This window comes from Geotrypetes seraphini, chromosome 1 (assembly GCF_902459505.1).
Source record: "Geotrypetes seraphini chromosome 1, aGeoSer1.1, whole genome shotgun sequence".
In the NCBI taxonomy this organism is placed as follows: Eukaryota; Metazoa; Chordata; class Amphibia; order Gymnophiona; family Dermophiidae; genus Geotrypetes; species Geotrypetes seraphini.
In genome coordinates, this window is record NC_047084.1 from 70,802,500 (window position 1) to 70,826,592 (window position 24,093).

Sequence of the window (24,093 nt, forward strand, 5' to 3'; positions counted from 1 at the left end):
CTTGGCTCAATGTGCAGTAGTGGCTAAGAAAGCAAATAGAATGTTAGGAATTATCAGGAAAGGAATGGAAAACAAAGATGAAAATGTTACGAGTATAATACCTTTGTATCTCTCTATGGTGCGGCTGCACCTCAAATACTGTGTGGAATTCTGGCTGATGCATTTCAAAAAAGATATAACAAGTACAGAGAAGGGTGACAAAAATGACAAAAGATATGGGACAACTTCCCCATGAGGAAAGGCTAAAGCAGCTAGGGCTCTTCAGTCTGAAGAAGAGACAGCTCAGGGGAGATATAATAGAGGTCTATAAAATACGGAGTAGAGTGGAATGGGTAGATGTGAGCTGCTTGTTTACTCTTTCCAAAAATACTAGAACTAGGGCCATTCAATAAAGCTACAAAGCAGTAGTGAACCAAGGAGTGATCCACCCCAGGTGCAAGCACTGGTATGCAGCTGGCATACCAAGTAACTTGCCCCTTCTCTATTAAGTTTTTTTTAACAAATTTATTAGGATTTTATATACCGCCTATCAAGGTTATCTAAGCGGTTTTACAATCAGGTGCTCAAGCATTTTCCCTAGGTTGGAGTTGCTTCTTGTGCCAGTGAAGAGCTAGAGATACGCGGGGGGAAGAGAGGTGCGTGCGCAGCAGGGAAGGAATGGGGAGGGTGTAGAGGAGGGCAGGGGAGGGTCGCTTTTCAGGGTCAGCTTTCCCAATCTGATTCTGGCATGCAAAGTTAGGGCATCAGTGAGCTGATTTGTGCATCAGGTCGGCAAATATGATCTAGCCCCCAGGCAGATGACAAGAAGAAGACAAAGGGCCAGATGTACAAATCTCACTGTGTATTTAATGATCGTCACTAAACCAATGTCGCAAAAATTCATGGCCTGTAATGTGATAGGAAGTTAAGGCCTTGAGTGCTCTCTGCTTGGTGGGTATCAAAATATTTTATCATTTTGATTTCAAAGGTCTTAAGTTCCTGGATTGTTTTAACATTTCCTTTTAGTATTCTCACCATAAAATATTTGATGAGATTTATTATCTATCAGAATTAATAACTCAAGGTCAGAGTAGGAAAAAAATCAAACAATAAATCCAACTGAAGTCTTTTGTCTCCACTTTTCTCCTAGGGTTTTTTTTTCAGGTTTTTTGCAAAGTTTATTGTGGGCGTTTTTCTTTTTTTTTTTTTTTTAACTCAGATAAGAATTCCATATTGCTTCAGCACATTTGTGTATTTGGCAATTTTGCTCTTCACATTCTTCTCAGCTATTTTTTTTCAATTTCCTAGTTTTCTTCTTCTTCTCATAGTGGAACTTGGCCTTCTCTTTCCGCTTTACTTCCAGGGTAGCTGTCACAGCTTGGTACTTCCATCCGACTTCATGGGCAAGCTGACCGAGGTAAGCAAACTTGCGTGTCAGTTTGAGACATACAATCTTCAGGGCAGCTGGTACCACCATGCATTTCCTCTTGTCATAAGGGGGAGGAATGCCATCAAACACTTTGAGCCTCTCCAGGGCAGCCTGACCACGCTTCGTCTTATGCGGCAGCATGCCTCTGACTGTGCTCCAGAAAAAGCGGCTGGGGGCTTGGAAATACGGGATGGGTTGGTATTCGTTCTCTTATATAAGAAAGCAAGGTACTTCAATTTCTTCCGGTACAAGTTGCCATAGATATTAATGCCCTCATATCTCACAATCACCACTTTGTGGCCAAGCAGAACCTGGTTAGCCACAGTGAGGTAGCTGTCTCCACATTCCTCGAATGAGAGTGGAGGATATTTAGATTTATTGAGAGATTTATTATCCCCGTTTGATTAGCATTTCCATCAATAAGAGTTTGCCCGAAGGGAGTCTGCAGGCTTCTTTGATCACCTTCTCCTTTTGAATTCTGATTCTCATGCTCTTCAGATAGATTGGAAAGTGTGTCCAAATTGTTAAGGTCTCTTCCATCAGATGTTACATCGCTCATGCTCCATGAGATCCTTTCTGTCTTTCTGTGATTTACCTTGTATGGATAAGTGATACAGATAGCAGCCGAATATCATCTCTCACTGTATAAATTTAGGCCTCACCCTAGAACTCTCTTGGTTCCTCCTCCAGATATATAGATATAAATTTAGCCATATATTGGTAGTTAATAGAAAAAGATGCAACTATATATAGATAAACTGTTCATATAAACTTAGGTTGGCATATTCAGTGGACTGAATATCTTCTTAAAGAACTATATGGCTTCCATAGATTAAACACAGGATATATGTGTTTTCTTTGCCCCCTCCCCCCAAAGATGAAAATGTTACGAGTATAATACCTTTGTATCTCTCTATGGTGCGGCTGCACCTCAAATACTGTGTGGAATTCTGGCTGATGCATTTCAAAAAGATATAACAAGTACAGTGGTGCCTCGCATAACGGCCGCCTCACACAGCGAACGCTGCGCACAACGAACTTTATGTCTTGATTCGTACAACGGACTTCGTTTCACACAACGAAGTCGCCCGAGCTGCATCCTTCCGGGGTTCCTGCGGGGTTGGATCGCAGCGGGGTTGGTCGAGCCGCGAGGGTAGTCTCCTTCTCCTTACCTGCCCTGTCGCAGCACACAGCCGAACGGAAATCTTCCCGATGTCAGCGCTGACGTCGGAGGGAGGGCTTAAGCAAAGCCCTCCCTTCCTCCGACGTCAGCGCTGACATCAGGAAGACTTCCGGTCGGCTGTGTGTGGCTGCGGCAGGGCAGGTAGGAAGAAGGCAATGGCGAACGAAAGAGGGGGGAGGGGGCGTTCCGCCCCGAAGAATGTGCACAGCTGGTCAGGTCCCCCGATCGACCGACAACAGGCCCGGCCGACAAACCTCCCTGCCCTGTAGCCGCGAATCTAAATTACCTCTTACAGCAGCTTCAATAATCCAGCTGCTGTAAGAAGGTAATTTAGATTCGCGGCTACAGGACAGGGAGATTTGTCCGACCGGGCCTGTTCTGTTGTCGGTCGGGTGCAAAAGCGCCACAAAGGTGGAGGCAGGGAGGGAGGAAAGGTGGAGTGGAGAAGAAAAGACACTTAAGGGGGGAGAAGGCCGCTGAAAGCACATGTTGGAGCAGGGGATGAGAGGGAGGGAGAGAAGGGGAAATATTGGACAAGGGCAGAAGGGATGCTAAATCATAGGGTGACAGGCAGAGAGAACAACAGGAAAAAGAGTGGAAGCAATCTTTAACCCTGAGGGTGAGGGCAGAGAGAGGTGGTGAGATGATTGATCATGGGGAGAGGGACAAAAGGGAATAGAGATGGGATAGGAAGATAGTGGAAGTAAAAGGACAGGGAGATGTATGTTTTTAGATGTATCTAAATAAAAATAATAACAAAAAATTTATCTTTTTTTATGTCATCTTAGCATATTTTATGCTACAGAATGAATTATTTTTTTTAACATGTATTGTTATGGGAAAATGCGTTTCACATAACGAACTTTTCGCATAACAAACTTGCTCCTGGAACCAATTAAGTTCGTTGTGTGAGGCACCACTGTACAGAGAAGGGTGACAAAAATGACAAAAGATATGGGACAACTTCCCCATGAGGAAAGGCTAAAGCAGCTAGGGCTCTTCAGTCTGAAGAAGAGACAGCTCAGGGGAGATATAATAGAGGTCTATAAAATACGGAGTAGAGTGGAATGGGTAGATGTGAGCTGTTTGTTTACTCTTTCCAAAAATACTAGAATTAGGGCCATTCAATAAAGCTACAAAGCAGTAGTGAACCAAGGGGGCGCAAGGAGTGGTCCACCCCAGGTGCAAGCACTGGTATGCAGCTGGCATACCAAGTAACTTGCCCCTTCTCTATTAAGTTTTTTTTAACAAATTTATTAGGATTTTATATACCGCCTATCAAGGTTATCTAAGCGGTTTTACAATCAGGTGCTCAAGCATTTTCCCCAGGTTGGAGTTGCTTCTCGTGCCAGTGAAGAGCTAGAGATACGCGGGGGGAAGAGAGGTGCGTGCGCAGCAGGGAAGGAATGGGGAGGGTGTAGAGGAGGGCAGGGGAGGGTCGCTTTTCAGGGTCAGCTTTTCCAATCTGATTCTGGCATGCAAAGTTAGGGCATCAGTGAGCCGATTTGTGCATCAGGTCGGCAAATATGATCTAGCCCCCAGGCAGATGACAAGAAGAAGACAAAGGGCCAGATATACAAATCTCACTGTGTATTTAATGATCGTCACTAAACCAATGTCGCAAAAATTCATGGCCTGTAATGTGATAGGAAGTTAAGGCCTTGAGTGCTCTCTGCTTGGTGGGTATCAAAATATTTTATCATTTTGATTTCAAAGGTCTTAAGTTCCTGGATTGTTTTAACATTTCCTTTTAGTATTCTCACCATAAAATATTTGATGAGATTTATTATCTATCAGAATTAATAACTCAAGGTCAGAGTAGGAAAAAAATCAAACAATAAATCCAACTGAAGTCTTTTGTCTCCACTTTTCTCCTAGGGTTTTTTTTTCAGGTTTTTTGCAAAGTTTATTGTGGGCGGTTTTCTTTTTTTTTTTTTAACTCAGATAAGAATTCCATATTTCTTCAGCACATTTGTGTATTTGGCAATTTTGCTCTTCACATTCTTCTCAGCTATTTTTTTTCAATTTCCTAGTTTTCTTCTTCTTCTCATAGTGGAACTTGGCCTTCTCTTTCCGCTTTACTTCCAGGGTAGCTGTCACAGCTTGGTACTTCCATCCGACTTCATGGGCAAGCTGACCGAGGTAAGCAAACTTGCGTGTCAGTTTGAGACATACAATCTTCAGGGCAGCTGGTACCACCATGCATTTCCTCTTGTCATAAGGGGGAGGAATGCCATCAAACACTTTGAGCCTCTCCAGGGCAGCCTGACCACGCTTCGTCTTATGCGGCAGCATGCCTCTGACTGTGCTCCAGAAAAAGCGGCTGGGGGCTTGGAAATACGGGATGGGTTGGTATTCGTTCTCTTATATAGGAAAGCAAGGTACTTCAATTTCTTCCGGTAAAAGTTGCCATAGATATTAATGCCCTCATATCTCACAATCACCACTTTGTGGCCAAGCAGAACCTGGTTAGCCACAGTGAGGCAGCTGTCTCCACATTCCTCGAATGAGAGTGGAGGATATTTAGATTTATTGAGAGATTTATTATCCCCGTTTGATTAGCATTTCCATCAATAAGAGTTTGCCCGAAGGGAGTCTGCAGGCTTCTTTGATCACCTTCTCCTTTTGAATTCTGATTCTCATGCTCTTCAGATAGATTGGAAAGTGTGTCCAAATTGTTAAGGTCTCTTCCATCAGATGTTACATCGTTCATGCTCCATGAGATCCTTTCTGTCTTTCTGTGATTTACCTTGTATGGATAAGTGATACAGATAGCAGCCAAATATCATCTCTCACTGTATAAATTTAGGCCTCACCCTAGAACTCTCTTGGTTCCTCCTCCAGATATATAGATATAAATTTAGCCATATATTGGTAGTTAATAGAAAAAGATGCAACTATATATAGATAAACTGTTCATATAAACTTAGGTTGGCATATTCAGTGGACTGAATATCTTCTTAAAGAACTATATGGCTTCCATAGATTAAACACAGGATATATGTATTTTCTTTGCCCCCTCCCCCCAAGAAGCTAAAAAAAAAAAAAAAAAGATGGTGGTAGATTTAGATTAATTCTGAAATGTCTCAAGTGACAGTATATTCTGTCTAAATGCAATGCCCTATTATAGAATACTAGACGTTGGTGATACATGTATAACATGAAAACAGCCAATTCATCTCCTCCTTGCCAAAAGAACACTTTGTGCTAAGGAACAGCTTATTTTCCAGTCTGTTACCACAGACAAAGATGTATACTGAGCAAAAAAAAATCTGCTTTGCCCATCTCCGCTAGCATACAAAAGATGCCTACCTCTTGTGTGTAACCTGAACCAACAGGTATAAAAAAAGAACCATGCATGCATAAGCATCTGAAAAGAGTCTACTTCTTTCATTTGTTTCACTTTCTCTCCTCCTATTGTACTCCCTCCAGTTAAAACAAGTTGAAAAGTGCATGCTCTAAGAGAGTGTTAGTTAAGAGGATGAGTGGGAGGTCTGTGTGGCTTGGTGGCTGTGATCATGTGCATGCAGGGAGGATGTGGGATGTGTAAGAGTGTTGGGGTATGGAAGATTGTGGCTTGTGTATGAGTGGAGATGGAAGTGTGAAGGATCTTCTTGTGAGTGCAAAGAATTGTGACGGTGAATGCATGGAGGAAGGGCGTAGGGTGTAGATGCGAGTGCAGAGAATGTGAGGGATTTCAGAAATGGTACAGGGGCATGAGTTCAGTTTTGCAAATCAGCCCCTTCCTTCTCCTCTCAGAAATTTTTCCTTTCCTGCCCACCCTGCCCCACCTCTCAATTCCTCCCTTCTCTTCCCCTTTCCTAACCTCTCATACATTTTCTTTCTAGTCTACCTCTCACCCCCTTCCCTTTTTTTCTGGCTTTTCTTCTCCCTTCTCTTCCTATCCCTTTCAGATTGAGCCATACTTCTGACTAGCACTTGAAGTTAAGAGCATGAGAACATAAGAATTGCCATACTAGGACAGACCAAAGGTCCATCAAGCCCAGTATCTAGTTTCCAACAGTGGTCAACCCAGGTCCCAAGTACCTAGCAAGATCCCAAGTAGTAAAACAGATTTTATGATGCTTATCCTAGGAATAAGCAGTGGATTTCTCCAAGCCATTTCCATAATGAGCATCTGTGGGTCCAAAGTCATCTGCACCAACAGAGCCAACAGTGGAGCAGTTTGAAAGTTCTGTGAAGGTTGTAGATGGCCAAAGCTGAGACTGCTGCCAAAATGGGAGACTGTAATGCAAAGGTTCAGGCCTCAGTGCAGGAGGCAGACTTCATTTCCATAACTTTGATTCATGGACTAAATGTTGTTTCATTGTTGCTCTTTGAAATTGCTAAAAGGATAAGCTTATTACTTTATTTGATAACCTATAGATGAGTGGGGGTTGCAGTAGGTTCAGGCAGGGGTGTATCAGATATGATGTATGCAAGGAGATTAAAGGGATGAGAGGGGAATGTGTATGGTGGTGGTGTGCATAGGGCTGTCTGGTGGTTGGGAAAAGTGAATGGAATGTAGCCTATAAACTGTATATTAAGTATATTGGTATTTGACCTCTAGTATATAAGTTTAGGATAAAAAAAAACTTGTATCATAAACTGTACTGTAATTATGGCAAATCATAACCTGTTAACTGTTTTTTTATGAATGTTCAACCTGTAACATGTTCTGAGCTCTTTGGGGATAACAGGATCGAAAACAAATTAAATAAATAAATATTGTGCTACCAAGGGAGAAGAAAGATGGGAATCTGGGGGTCACAGGAGAGGGGGATTTAGATTGGGGTTGGTTGGCAGAAAAGGAAGAAGAGTTACTTATAAATAGGTTGAAGTATAGGGAAAGATTGTAAGACTTGCTTGTGATGGGGGTATGTATGTTTATGTTTAGTAGTATTTATATTAAAAAATAGTCCACAAGTTAATAAATAAACAAAAAATACCTATAAATATAAAGTGCAATAAGTGCTGATAAAGTGCTCAGATCACCAACCAAAAAGTGCTATGAGTACTAATACAAGTACTAGCGTCAGTTGTACAGGGACCATCATAGCACTCTGATGTCCCTTATTCCGCCTTCAACAACACTTGAACATACAATATAACCTTGGTTTGCAAGCATAATTCGTTCCAGAAGCATGCTTATAATCCAAAGCACTCGTATATCAAAGCGAATTTCCCCATAAGAAATAATGGAAACTCAGACGATTCATTCCACAACCTGAAAACTTTAAAACAAAATACTATAGTACTTGTATTGCAAGACCTCGCTCATTTAGAACAGTCACTACACTCCCGCAGCGTCAGAGAGAGAAGAACCATCGGCTCAGTTGTGATATATACTTGTATTGCATGACCTTGCTTGTATACCAAGTTAAAATTTAATAAAATGTTTTGATTTTCTTGCAAAACACTTTATTTATTTATTCCATTTTCTATACTGTTCTCCCAAGGGAGCTCAGAACGGTTTACATGAATTTATTCAGGCACTCAAGCATTTTTCCCTGGCTGTCCTGGTGGGCTCACAATCTATCTAATGTACCTTGGGCAATGGAGGGATTAAGTGACTTGCCCAGGGTCACAAGGAGCAACGTGGGTTTGAACCCACAAACCCAGGATGCTGAGGCTGTAGCTTTAACCACTGCACCAGACTCTCCCATTGCAAGTAACATTGCAAGCACCACATTCTCACATTGCAAGTTACTTGGATTGCAAGTAACTTGGAAACCAAGTTACTTGCAATCCAAGGTTTTACTGTATATTTAACAGTGCTATGTTTACATTAGGGTGTTAAATGGAACACTTATCTTGAGTTGTTTTAAATAGTGCTTGTGCAAATCTTCAATATAATCCCCTAAACAACCCCGTACAATTGGAAACCACTTAGCCTCCCTTCAACTCAAGTTTCACAAAAGCATCATCAGGAAGGGGGCACTGCAAAGAAGTGAAAAGAGAACTAAAAATAAATACAATATACCTCTCATAAATGACTCTAAAATATTTCGGTTAGAAAAATATTACATATTATTAAATTCAATCTAGATAAGTTTAAACATTAGTTTCAAAATGTACTGAAATCTTACTTGGCTAAAGGAACAGGGGAAACCCCATCAGAACGGGAAAGAAATTGCAGATTGAACAGCCATTAATCCAAACTTATTAGCCCTGGGAGTGCTGACGTCAAATGTACTACTAAGGATCTGATAGGTGCTAAATGCCCTCCCCAATCTACCGAACCCGCCCCTTAAAAATTTGAAAATTAATCAAAGTTATATCCGCTCTTTGTTACAACATCACTGCGGTTTACAAAACAAAATTTAAAAAGGAAAAGAACGCCAATATTTAAAGAACAGATAATAAAAACAAATAAAAACAATTTTTAAAAAAGGTTAGTAATCTAATAATCGCTGCCTGATCTGTTACCCAAAGATTTGAAAAAACTGTAAAATTAAAATTAAAATTCGATAGAAACCTAAAAACTATAAAATAAAGAAAATGCTAATCCAAAAAGATAAGTCTTTAATAAAACTCTAAATTTAGAATAAGAAAGCTCATAGCATAACTCGTTTGGAAGGGAGTTCTATAAATTTGGAACAGAAGTACGAGTAGGTTTATATGGAACAAGCAATTTTGCTAGATAACTGACTAAAGCCAATCACAGTGTGTTGTGCGTCACTCTTCTAAAGACACAGGCAGCCATCCTGGAGACCGCGCTGGACCACCACTAAAAAAAAGTACCGGGGGGGGGGCATAATGTATTCAGTCCATAAGACACCCCCCCCTTTTCCACCCCCTTTTTAGGGGTGGAAAAAGTATATCTTATGGTCCGAAAAATATAGTAAGTACAGTATTCGTAATGCTTTGTGATTCGAGACAAGACAAAAGAAGGGAACAACTAACTTCATCAAAAGCTGCAGAAAGATCCAAAGAGATCAATAATACAGCTTTACCCTGATCTATCGCAGTATAACTGGGATGGATGAAGGAAGTATGAGAAAGTTTGGGGAGTTAGTGATGAGTGCTGAGGGCTCTGATTTGTTTCCCAGCTGAAGGCAACTCATGGGGAGTATGTAAGAACTGATTTTCCATATTCCTCCAAGAAACAAAGTGGAGGAATTGGTGAGTGATTGAATTGGGCTCAGAAGGTGGGGTTTGGTGGAGATGAGAACAGGTGTTATGATTGAGTGTTTACTTATAAGTGTTAAAGTTGAAAAGTTCTGGCAGGCCACATTAGGTGGATGTGGAAGGCTGTGGTTAATCCAGTGATGTAGTGGTAGATGGACACCTTGGGGGTATGGCTCAGAGGGGATAGTATTGGGTTCATGCTTATCTTTTATCTGATTGGGTGTGGTATGTTTTAATTGGTTGCAGCATGATAAGGTCTCAGTCTGTACTTGTTCTTTCTCAATGTAAGAGGTATTGCATTTTTTAAAAAATTTCTTTATCTATAATTTTAATAATTGACATTCTTACCAGTCAAACAAGAAAAATATAATGTAAAGTATGATTATAGTATACCACATTGTTCAAAGACATCTCCTTATTAATACAAAGTATAATTAGTCCACAATATTCTGAAGGGAGTAGCTAAAGTAAAACTGAAATAGAACATAGGAAATTAAATCAAAGGAAATCGAATGGAGGTCTGACTGCTCTTAGAACAATTCTTTTCCTGAACTATTTTGAAAAACAGCAATTCTCATAAGTTAGATACAGGCTGTTCTCTAGCCGAAATAAATTTAGACAGCTGTTGCGGCTCATAGAAAACATATCTATTTTCTTTATATACCAATACGCACTTGCAGGGGTATCTTAGAGCACAAGTTGCCCCTAAATGAACTACCTGAGGTCTCAAAATGAGAAATTGTTTCCTTCTCTTTTGGGTGGAACGAGAGACATCTGGATACATTCTTATGGTATTCGTCAAAAAAGGAACATCTTTATATTTAAAAAACATCTTAAGCATCCATTCTCTATCAGAGTCAATAGCAAACTGTACAATTAATGTGACTGAGACCTGGACCTCAATATCTGACCTCTCTAGGAAATTCGTCAGATCCAAACTATCAGCAGATACATTCTGCTGGTTAGGATTTTGAGATTTAACTTTCGTAGGTAGGTAATAAATTTTTGAGAGAGGTGGGTATGAGGTTTCAGGTACTTTCAGAATTTCACTCAAATATCTTTTAAACATTGCTAAGGCAGTTATAGTATGGACTTTAGGAAAATTAATAACCTGGAGATTACATCTCCTAATAGAGTTTTCCATCATTTCTTGCTTGAAGTGCAAACTAGCACTGTCCTTAGTCCAAGTTAAAGCTTGTAATTCCAAGGATTTTGTTTTAGTCTCCAATTCAGTCACTTTACTATCTAAAGAAGTTATCTTGGTCTTAAGTTCCAGATTTTCTGAAAGTACTGTAGTACATCTTGTAGAAAGTTGCTGGATTTGATTCCCTAGAGAAGATTGCATATTGGATATCGCATTCCATATAGTGTCCATTCTGAAGACTTTAGGCCTCTGTAAGGGAACTACTTCTGCTCGAGAGTTCCGTGCAGCGCCCAAAAAATCAAGAACCGCCTCAGCTGTAGAAAATTCTTCCTGAGTTTGCTGTGTTCCCATCTCCAACTGGGAAGAAGTTAGTACCTCCTCTTGCCCCCCTGCCAGAGTCGGTCCTCCCGCTCTGTGGGACCAGCAAGCTGTGTGGACTATGTTCATTGGAGGATAGTGTGACATCCTCGAAGGAGAGACCCCGCGCCTCAGCCGTGGATATCTCCGATTGATGCATTCCAGAGCTGCGCTCCACAAAGGCATCCATCAGGCCTGCAGGTAAAACAGTTTCGTCCGGGAACACCCGGACTTTAGATTTACGTTTTGCCATCCGGTATCAGGAAAAAAGCTTATTACAGGGACAGCGGCGTCTCCGTGGTAGCATCAGGCCGCCATCTTAGTTACGCTCCGCCCCCTTCGTATTGCATATTTTAAATAATCCAAGGTTCAAATGGTGTTCCTAAAGGAACTCTCTTGGCCCGAATGTGATAAGCTGGAGAAAAAAGCTAACCTAAATTGTTTGGATAGCTAAGTGCCGGCGTTGAATATTAGCAGTACCTAGATAACTTCCAATGGCCAACAAAGAACCAGATATTCAGTGCTGGTATCCAGGTATAGGTTGGCATAAAATATCTGGGCCTTGAAATAACCTCAACAGTCAGTATTTAAAAAAATGCTGACCACCCTAGGCTTACTATTGGAAGGATTGTGTCTTCCAAATTACTATAGATAACACATCTGTGAAAAAAAATCTTCCAAACTAGCTGATGTAAAGAGTTTACAAGGCATTCTACATGGTTGTATCAACCACTATGTGATAGAGAAAGGCTTTCTTCCTCTGGCTGCATGTAGTTTCAGGCTCCATGTTCATGGTCAGATATAAATCAGCAACATCTGTGTATGTGGTTGCTGCATGCAATATAGTAAATTACCAACTTGGCTCTCAAATATCTCAGCTTTCCCACACTGTCAGACTGTGTGCCAGAATTCTTCAGTGCACTAAAGAAGCATCCTTCAACATTAAATCAGAATGTAATGGTTGCAATTAATTCATGTGATGCTCTTATTCTGTTTATTATTCAGACATTCACAGTTTCAAATCTAATCAAACTGATACAATAATCCATATGGAAGCAGAAATTAAAATGAATCTTACTATTTTTATCTGCCGTTACATCCAACAGAAGGAAAATACATGCAGACTAGTTTTCTGCTCCAAGAAAAAGGCAACTACAGTAATCCTTGTTTTTCACTTTCAGCAACCAATCTTCACTTGAAAGGATATTTATGTAGTAGGTATATGGAGCAAGAGTCCTTTCATTTTCTACCCACATCCAACAGACTGCCTGTCGCTTCTATCTCTACATCAGGAAAATTTGTCTCTTCCTCTCTGACCACACTACCCGGACCTTTGTCCACACTCTCGCAACCTCATTCTTAGACTATTGCAATCTACTTCTAACAGGTATCCCGCTGAACCACCTCTCTCCCCCTCCCCCCACTTCAATCTGTACAAAACTCTGCTGCACGACTTATCTTCTGCCAATATCGCTACACTCACCTCACCCCTCTCCTCCAATCATTTCACTGGCTCCCTATCCGCTTTCGCATACAGTTCAAACTCATATTACTAACCTACAAGTGTGTTTGTTCTGCAGCCCCTTAGTATCTCTTTTCTCTTCTCTCTCCTTATACACCTCCCTGATAACTCCGTTCCTCAAACAAATTGCTTTTATCTGTACCCTTCTCCTCCACTTCCAATTCCAGACTTGGTTCCTTTCAGCACACTGCCCCATATGCCTGGAATAAACTACCTGAATCTGTCCACCACGCCCCTTCCCTTATTCAAAAGTAGGCAAAAAACCCACCTTTTTGAGACAGTCTTCAACTCATAACCCTATGCCCCTCTGCCCTCTGCTCATCACCCTAGCCAGCAGTTTAACCATCCCTTCTAACTATAACCCCTACCCTGGCATCCTGTTTGTCTGTCTTGATTGTTTGGATTGTAAGCTCACTCGAGCAGGGACTGTCTCCTTTATGATTCTGTACAGTGCTGCATACATCTGGTAGCGCTCTAGAAAAAATTAATAGTAGAAGTAGTATTTAACTTTCAATCACAAAGCTGCATTCTGTCTAATAGGCCCTATGATGACTATTGTATCAACTAGTCTTCAATTTGCAACTTTTCCTTCAGCTTGGAAACACGCCATAGTAGTTCCAGTTCTTAAATCCCCAAATGTACTTTTCTTTCAAAAGTTACGGAGAAAGTTATTTAGATCAGGAGTGTCAAAGTCCCTCCTCAAGGACCACAATCCAATCAGGTTTTCAGGATTTTCCCAATGAATATGCATGAGATCTATTAGCATACAATTAAAGCAGTGCATGCAAATAGATCTCATGCATATTCATTGGGGAAATCCTGAAAATTAGACTGGATTGCAGCCCTCGAGGAGGGACTTTGACACCTGTGATTTAGACCAAGTTAATGCCCTTCATTCATGCCAAATGGGGTATCGGCTCAATCACTCGACAGAACATTCTCTATTAGGTTTGGTTAATTATGTACATTCATCTCTTGATGGTAACTGTGATGTTGTTCTCTTTTCTTTAGACATGTCTGCTGCATTTGACTTGGTTGACCGTGATATTCTATTACGTCGTCTGGAAAATCTGATAAGGCTCTTCAATGGTTCAAATAATATCTAACATATAGGACCTACTCTGTTTCTTCTTTAGGTTATCTTTCTACTTTACATTCACTTCAGTCAGGTGTCCTGCAGGGGTCTATACTAGGGCCTATACTTTTTAATATCTTTCTGGCCACCCCTGACTGTACTGCTCCAATCTCTTGGATTTACATTCTTCATCAGCTGATGATATCCAATTGTTGCATCCTCTTAACATTAGCTGTTCTCAAGATTATTCTCTGATTTCTGGTAAACTTGATACGGTTGCAGACTGGCTAACTATGAATAGATTAAAAATGAATTCACAAAAAAATCTAAATGTTGTTTTCATCTACAAAAAGTAGTTCAGACCTCCCTTGTTTTAGCTTGAAGGCTACTGTATTCAACATCAATTAAAATTCTTGGTATAATTATAAATAATACTTTATCTTTTCATCAGTATATTTCCAGTGTCGTTTCTTCCTCTTTTTTCAAATTGAGGCAAATTCGCTCTGTAAGATCTCTACTAAAGCAGAATTCCGTTAGAATTCTCTTACATTCTATGATTATATCTCAGTTGGATTACTGTAATTCTCTGTTAATAGGGCTTCCTCAATATTAACTCTGACGGCTTCAGCTTGTCCAGAATATGGCTCTTCGCTTGATCATATAACTCCGCTATTTAAAATTGAACATATGCTTCCAATAGCATGTAGGATTCCTTTCAAATATAATGTTCTCACATTTCAAATTTGATTATCTGGCCTTCCTTTGTTTCTGTACACTCTTTGTTCCTCTTCTCAGTATTTGATAACTGTACCATCATTTCGGCAAATGTTCCTAGTCAAATTTCTCAGTGATGGCCCTGAGCCTTTGGAATTCATTACCACTTTATCTGAGATCGGAAAAATCTCTTAAAGTCTTGAAGTCACAGCTGAAGGCTTATTATTTCAGAAAGGCTTTTGACTGTGAATCCATACAGACACTTCCTATCCCGGAATAAACAAAACAAAAACAACTTTATCCCCTTAACCTCTTATGTTTTCCTTTGTTTTATTAATTTCCCCTTTCCCTTATAAATATTGTAGCTCATCCCTTCCCTGAATATCCTTTTGTCCCAGTTTGTTTACAGTATCAGTCTTTCCCCTATTTTTTTTTTTTTAATCTTGTACCCATTGTTTTTAACTTTGTTAACCGCCTTGATTTGGCTACAATTGTTAAGAAATATGGTATATCAAATATACTAACTGTAACTATATAACATCCTTTCTAAGCAACAGATCCCAATGAGTGCTATTTGATACTACCCTATCAAAGCCAATCAAGTACGGGGTACCACAAGGATCACTACTATCCCCTCTGCTGTTTAATCTCTACATTACACTTGTCCTAGATAAAGCCCAGAAACACCAAATCAAGATTCACTCTTTTGCCAATGACATCCAACTATACCTACCACAAGGAGAGAACCGTGACTCCCAGATTGCAAAACTTCAATACTGTCTCTCAGAAATCAGAATCGGGATGCCCACAAACAAGCTCCAACTAAACACCTCAAAAACTAAACTCCTTTGGATCCACAAAGAACATTGCACCTATAACCATCCCTCTCTCCTCTGGAAATCATCTACCATAACAGCCAAAGACCAAGTTTGCAGCCAAGGGGTACTTCTCAACTCTAACTTACTACTTACCGACCATATCTCACAAGTCGTCTCATCTTCATTCTACTATCTACGACAACTACAGAAAATAAGAAACTATTTCTCTAAATCAGACTTTACACAACTTCTCAATGCATTCGTCCACTCCCGCATGGACCACTGCAACACATTGTTCAATGGACTGAAAGCAAAAAATATAAAGTGTCTCCAATGTGTACAAAACACAGCAATCAGACTACTGAAGAACCTTTGCACCTGTGATTCAGTATCCCAAGCACTAGCGTCAGCCCACTGGCTACACATAGCTAAACGTTGCATCTTCAAAGGCTTAGTACTTGTGTTCAAGTTCTTATACAAAATGGCGCCTAGCTACATATCAGCCAAACTCCCACCTTATGTCCCAAACAGACCCCTCCACTCCCAGGAGGAAATATGTCTTCAAATACACCCTGGGCGGAGCCTCCAACTAGAAAGTTCCAGACAAAGGTCATACTCTCACTTCTTACCAAAGTACTGGAATCAACTACCACCTAACATCAAATCCCTTAATAGATTTTTGAGCTTTAGAAAAGCAATAGTAACCAACCTCTTCACCTGGCTCCTCAGAACAAGCTAGCATTTAGAGGTTAGAACTACAGACTAAGTACCCTGAGGTTGTGGGTTCAAATCCCATGCTGTTCCTTGTGACCAAGGTCAAGTCACTTAATCCCCCATTGCCCCAGGTACATTAGACAGAGTGTTAGCCCACCAGGACAGATAGGGAAAAATGTTTGAGTTCCTGAATGTAAAACACATGAAGGGCCATAATCAAAAGATACATCTACGTCCGATTTGGAAGTAGGGTGCTAGTCACCTAAAGTTGACAGTGGGGAAATGCCCATTCTCGAAAAGTACATCCAAAATATTTTTTTTAAAAAATCATCTATCTGGACGTCCAGGTATTTGATCATCCAGATCACCACTATGTCTATCTTTATACCACATTTGTCCAAGTCCTAAACACCCAGAACAAGACCTTTTGGATATGGGAGGGGCCAGCATTGTGATGGACTGGCCATCCAGACATGGCAACAGAGCAGATGGGCACCTTATAGGGCACTGCTGTGAACTTCACAAAAAGGGTGCCACATAAAAATTTCACCAGAATTCCTTTATAAGTTATGGTGAGCCCCCCAAAACCCACTATACCCACCTGTCTACAACCCCAATAGCCCTTATGGCTGCAGGTGGCACCTATGTGGCAGTAGAGTAGGGTTTTGGGGGGCTCACATTTTCTACCATGAATGTAGTGGTTAGAGTGGCTTATGGGCCTGGGTCCTCCTCTCTTTGGTTCAGTAGCCCACCCCCCCAGGCTACTTAAGACACCTCTGTGCAGCTCTACTAGGCTTTCCTATAGCAGGTGCTGATGTTCCAGAGGCAGGTATGTACATTTTTATTCTGAACTTTGTGGGGGTGAAACGGGGTCATTGAACACAGGGGGAGTGTGTGGGGGTCTTTACTTTGTCCCTGCAGTGATTATCTGGTCACTTTGGATACTTTTGTGGCACTTATACCTGCTTTTACATTGTCTAACTCACAACGTATAAGTTTCGTCTAGCAAGTCTCGTCAAACATTCGAGTATCCCTTTAGGATGACTAAGTCTAGGTCAGCCCACATCTCGCTCTAACCACTCCTCCAGAAACGTCCCTTTCAGCTCTAGGCACACAGCAGGATTCAGGATTCAGAGGCCTAAAATGCCCCTGGATACGTCCAAAAAGCCGTTTTGATTATCGGCATTTGGACGACCTATCTTTTAGGATTACCAAGTGATAACTTGGGCGGGTTTTTAGACGTGTTTAAGTTTTGATTATGAGCCCTTTAGGCTATAAGTGGTATATAAATAAATAAATGTTCAACTGACTCCAGTGACTGCATGCTTCAGGCTCCAAGTATCTGCTAATCCAGAACAATTGAATTAGACACATCTCACTGGACCCTATTGCCTTAGTCTTCTGTTCCTTGTTAATTGTTATGTGTCTAGTTTGATAACTGTTATGTATGGTACCATGTAACCTGTTCTGGGCTCTTTGCGGAGGACAGGATATAAATCGAAATAAATAAATAAGATGTGCCTTACATTCTTTATCTGCTATCACACAATACATTTCTCTTATTTATTTATTTCAATTTTCATTCCGTTTTCCCAGAAGCTCAGAACGGGTTACAATTTGACATTCACAATCAATTTAAGAACAGAATAGTCATGACAAGAATAATATTTGTAAACACACTACACTAACATTACCTAGTGGGAAAATTCACAAAATAATATAGATCAAACACTTCCCACTTTTATGAAAAAGTGCATAGTATAGTCACTTCAAACTAATATACATCCAGGAGGAGGCCTCAGTAATGGAGCCTACGCGTAGTCGTATTCACTGACTGAGGTTATCAGCGTCGTTGCTCAGCTCCTTTGCTCCAATCATTGGCCATACTCCAGTATCCTCTAATTCTAAACAACTTATTTTTAGCCTGTTTTATTTATTAAAGAATCTAAAAATTCTACAATATCTTATTCTGATTTACTAAAAATTCAGTTCTACCTTATTTTTTTCACTTTTCTGATTCTTCTAATTTTCTAAAAATTCTGTAATGATACTCTCTCAGCTTGTTTTTAATTATTCAAATGTCAATTTCTAATTTCCTTTCATCTTTTATAAATACTTAATCATTCATTTGCACTGATTCATACTCATGAGACTTTACTGAAAAAACTTTTCATTTATAATAGTTTCCTTTCCATTCAGCGAATTGCACTTATAGGCTAGTAAAAAATTACTTAGCTTTAGTCAGCGCTTGTGTTTCAAAAAATACCAACGTGGCCAGCGTTTCGTGGAATTCACTTCATAACCACTGCATCAGGGCCAAATTGTAAATGAACCAAGCCATGTTCTGTGCAAATCTAACAACAGTCTCCATCAATAATATTTGACCAGCCTGCATAGGTACTATAACAATGAGTTATGTTAAAGAAAAAATAAGTGCATGCTGTTTGACCTCACCATCCCAAGTAGTGTCACCATTGTAGAAATGAATCATCTGCTGTTTATTGCATAATAGGATACCTCTGCCAAAGTGCCAAAAACCACCTGTTTTATAAAGGCAACAGGTTCCTATGCATCTTCATAAAATACAGTAGGCACCAAGAATGATCCCCAGTGGTGCAAAGAAGGTATAAAGGTGTCCACATACTTTATGTGTGTACAAATGGATTTTATGCTTGTGTATACTGTAATTCTGCTTCTGTGTTGCCCAAACTAAGGCCCTGGAAATGCTTACAAAATCATCTGTGAGTTTTATAAGATCTCATACTGCATGTAAAAACATGTTTTACACATGGAAAATGCTTTGTAGAATTACTCCCTTTATGAATGCTGTCCTCATAAAGCAATTTAACGCAAACTGTGTGCCGTGGCACACTAGTGTGCCTCCTGAGATTTCAGGTGCGCCGCAAGTTGCTGGGGAGGAGGAGAGGTGCAGGCACTGACTGCCTACAGGACATGCCTCTTGCGGCGAGAAGCACATCCTGTAGGCAATCAGCCAACGCCAGTTCCTCTCCTTCTCTCTGCGTGTCTTCCCTGCCAGCAACCCCTCACTAGTGGCTCAGGGCCCGTCTGGAGGGCCTTTGGGCATGCATGGACATTGACGTGATGACATCACACATGTGTGTGACATCATCACATAGATGTCGGCACACTTCCAGATGCATTGAACCATGGCCATTATGTTTAGCGTGCCGCAGCTTGACAAAGTTTGCGAGACACTGTCATAAAGCAAATCTAAATGATTGTATAATATATGCTCTACTGGTGCCTCGCATAACGAACGCCTCGCACAGCGAACGCTGCGCACAACGAACTTCTTGTCTTGATTCGTACAACGGACTTCGTTTCACACAACGAAGTCGCCCGAGCTGCATCCTTCCGCGCAGTGTGCGTGACGCTACCGGCTACCCTCCTCCTCCTCCTCCATCAACCAAATGGGAAGTTACATCATGAGGGGAGAGGAAGGAGGAAGGAAGCCGTTGGCAGCATACGCACTGTTAGAGCCCCGTGGCTTGTGTTAAAGTTGTTTACAGACTTCAACAGCAGCGGGAGAAAGCAGTCGCCGGCCCTGTTTCGCCGATCGAGGGGGGGCCCTGTTTTGCCGATCGAGGGGGGGCCCTGTTTCGCCGATCGAGGGGGGGCCCTGTTTCACCGATTGAGGGGGGGTGCCTGGTGTTGCCGATCACTGCGGGGGGGGGGGGGGCGGGCTTTGGCAGAGGTGGGAGAAACAGTAAATGAGTGGAAGTTGGCAGGCCTGGGGATGGAAGGGCAGTCGAAATACGGTATGTTGGAGCAGGGGATGAGAGGGAGGGAGAGAAGGGGAAATATTGGACAAGGGCAGAAGGGATGCTAAATCATAGGGTGACAGGCAGAGAGAACAACAGGAAAAAGAGTGGAAGCAATCTTGAACCCTGAGGGTGAGGGAAGAGAGAGGTGGTGAGATGATTGATCATGGGGAGAGGGACAAAAGGGAATAGAGATGGGATAGGAAGATAGTGGAAGTAAAAGGACAGGGAGATGTCAGGAGAGGAGATTATGGGCTACAAGAATGGAGGGAGGAGATATGCAGGAAATTGTGAAATTGTGGGACCGACCAAGGGACGGGGGTGGCAAGGACATGAATGAAAGGAAGATAACTTCTAGCCCCTCACCGCTGCTGCTTTCCCGCTTGTGCCTGATGCTGACGGCACAAGTTCTTCCCACTTCCATCATCTGCCTTCTTCTCTCCCTCCCTCCATCCCAGGCAATTCACTGAGAGGGGCAGGATAACTGATGGCACTGCGCTTAACTGCCCTCTCTGTCTTTAAATTTAAAAAATGTGTGTTGTTTTAAAAAACAATTATGTTTTTAGATGTATCTAAATAAAAATAATAACAAAAAATTTATCTTTTTTTATGTCTTCTTAGCATATTTTATGCTACAGAACGAATTATTTTTTTTAACATGTATTGTTATGGGAAAACGCGTTTCACATAACGAACTTTTCGCATAACAAACTTGCTCCTGGAACCAATTAAGTTCGTTGTGTGAGGCACCACTGTATATTAATTACTTCTAGATTATGCAATAACGAAGGAGATGCTAGCATCTCTTTCTTTTAGCAATTCTACTTATTTGTTATCCTAATTGATTGCATTAATCTATGCCCCTTTGTTCTTTCTTTAATCGAATCAGTAAAATAAAAAGGCAACTTTTTCTTATTTCCAAAGCTTTGCTGAATTGTAACCTCTGTTCTTTATACATGCTTTAATTTTTTTCTGGAATGTCTCTTCTGCACTGTAGTTTATTATCCTTGTCTAAGACTGTTAACTGCAAATTTTGAATTATACATTTGATTATGGTTAAGAAAAGTTAAGCACTGCAATATTATGAATTATGACCTTGACTGTAGAAAATTTATAAGCGTACTGAAAAGCAGCAGGTCATGATAATTAACTATATCTTTCGAAAGAGCAGCCATAAACAACCATATATTCTCTACGTAAAATTATGCCATAATAGGGTTGCCATCTGGATCCATATTTACCCAATGGAGTTGATCCAGTCCTGGGTTTACTCTATTGCATACAGGGATGTGTAGTTTACTATTGCATTCCCTAAAATAAGCAAGACTAAAAGACTGCATGCAATGGAGTAAACCCTGGACTGGAAATTAGCTAATGTCGTTCCTCTGCATAAAAAGGGTTGCAGGGCAGAGGCTGCGAATTATAGACCGGTGAGTCTCACATCAATAGTGTGCAAACTCATGGAAACACTAATTAAAAGCAAATTGGACACGATCTTGAATGAAGGGAATCTTCGGGATCCCAGTCAGCATGGATTCACCAAGGGTAGGTCCTGCCAATCCAATCTCATCAGCTTCTTTGACTGGGTAACAAGAAAGTTGGACTTAGGAGAGTCTTTGGACGTCGTGTACCTGGACTTCAGTAAAGCTTTTGACAGTGTCCCACACCGCAGGCTGCTAAGCAAGATGGAATCGATGGGGTTAGGAGAGACACTAACTACATGGGTCAATGATTGGATGAGTGGCAGACTTCAGAGGGTGGTGGTTAATGGTACCCTCTCTAAAACATCGGAGGTGATCAGTGGAGTGCCGCAGGGCTCGGTCCTGAGTCCACTCCTTTTCAACATATTCATAGGGGATCTGACTCAAGGGCTTCAAGGTAAAATAACACTATTCGCCGATGACGCCAAACTATGTAATATAGTAAGTGAATGCAGTTTACAGAATTATATGGCGCAGGACCTGCTTACATTGGAAAGTTGGTCCTCAACCTGGCAGCTAGGCTTCAATGCTAAGAAATGTAAGGTCATGCACCTCGGAAGCGGAAATCCATGCAGGACGTACTTCTTGAACGGAGAAACGTTAACTAGGACTTCAGCAGAACGAAATTTAGGAGTAATCATCAGTGCAGACATGAAAACTGCCAATCAAGTGGAGAAGGCTTCATCTAAGGCAAGGCAGATATTGAGTTGTATCAATAGAAGTTTCGTCAGCCAAAAGCCTGAAGTCATAATGCCGTTGTACAGGGCCATGGTGAGACCTCATCTGGAGTACTGTGTGCAATTCTGGAGGCCACATTACAGTAAAGATGTGCGCAGAATTGAATCGGTTCAACGGACGGCCACCAGGATGATCTCGGGGCTCAAGGGTCTCTCGTACGAAGAGAGACTGAACAAATTGCAGCTCTACACTCTCGAGGAACATAGGGAGAGGGGAGACATGATCGAAACATTTAAGTACCTCACGGGACGTGTCGAAGTAGAAGATGATATTTTCTTTCTCAAGGGACCCTCGGCCACAAGAGGGCACCCGCTCAAACTCAGGGGCGGAAAATTTCATGGCGACACCAGAAAGTATTTCTTCACAGAGAGAGTGGTTGATCATTGGAACAAGCTTCCAGTGCAGGTGATCGAGGCAGACAGCATGCCAGACTTTAAGAATAAATGGGATACCCATGTGGGATCCCTACGAGGGTCAAGATAAGGAAATTGGGTCATTAGGGCATAGACAGGGGGTGGGTAAGCAGAGTGGGCAGACTTGATGGGCTGTAGCCCTTTTCTGCCGTCATCTTCTATGTTTCTATGTCCTTTTAGGTGGATCCATTTTGTAAATTCATGCCATAATCTACTGGTCACTTGTAACTGGTGAAGTTTCCTGACTAGTGCTTTAGCAGGGAAAAAATCATATGAATCATTAATGCATGATCACGGATGATTTTGAAGCCTTCTGAATAAAAAGAACCCTTGTGTTATGAGCATATACTGTATTTCCTCATATTTGTATTGACTTAATAAGAATATTTTATGTAATTCGAACAAAACACTAATTTATCTGGTAGGATGATGTCACCATAAAGTACATCACAGTTAAATGTATCCATATATCGTTTTAGTTTCAGCACTCAGCATATGCCAAACATCCTGTGATTTCAGCAGTTCAATTCTCCCAAAACAAACTGTGCAATTACACTTGAACAAGCATGCAGCCCTGTAATTTGTTCTGCAATCTTTTCTTTCCACACCCTGCATTTCCTATAAAAGGCATTGCTTTATCCCAAAAGGTCTAAAAACAGTGATCTAGCACTTCAGGGCCTGTGTTCTAAAGGATTTCTCTCATTTGATTTGTATGAAAAAATGATTGGCACTATATTGTAAACCATCTCACCCTTCCAAATGTATTTCTACACTTTCCTGTGAACATCCATCTATTCATTTAATCCTATTCACTCATTTTACAAAGCTAGGATTAGATTGACAAAGGTGTATGGTCTTACAGAAGAATACTGTAATGGTTCAAAGCAGCAGCCTAGGGACCAGAAAATCCAAGTTCAAATCCCACAGGTGCTCCTTGGGCAAGCTCCTTGCCATAGGAGAAGGAAATGGCAAACCACTTCTGCATGCTCGTTAATGTTCTTCATTTACTGTGGGTCACATTTTATGCATTGACACTGCAGAGGGTCGGAGTAAAGGGCCAATATTCTGACTGGCGGGGAGTCATGAGTGGTGTGCCACAAGGATCGGTGCTAGGGCCGTTACTCTTCAACATATTTATCAATGACCTGGAAAAGGAGGCAAAGTGCGAGGTTATAAAATTTGCAGACGATACCAAACTGTGCGGCAGAGTTAGCTCCAGGGAGGAGTGTGAGGACCTGCAAAAGGACCTAGACAAGCTGGAAGACTGGGCAAACAAATGGCAAATGCGCTTTAATGTGGAAAAATGCAAGGTCATGCATATAGGGAAAAAGAACCCGTTGTTCAACTACAAATTGGGGGGGGGGGGGTGGCATTGTTGGGAGACAGCAGTCTTGAGAGAGACTTGGGTGTGCTGGTGGATGCATCACTGAAGCCATCTGCACAGTGCGCAGCAGCCTCGAAAAAAGCCAACAGGATGCTGGGCATCATAAAGAGGGGCATAACAACCAGGACGCGGGAAGTCATCATGCCATTGTATTGAGCGATGGTGCGTCCACATCTGGAATACTGCGTTCAATATTGGTCGCCGTATCTCAAGAAGGACATGGCAGTAC

General features: G+C 41.3%; 1 pseudogene; it reads right to left on the reverse strand.

The window, feature by feature from the left end:
- Window positions 1–1,194: 1,194 nt before the first annotated feature.
- Window positions 1,195–1,897, reverse strand: LOC117366452 (annotated as a pseudogene).
- Window positions 1,898–24,093: the final 22,196 nt, after the last annotated feature.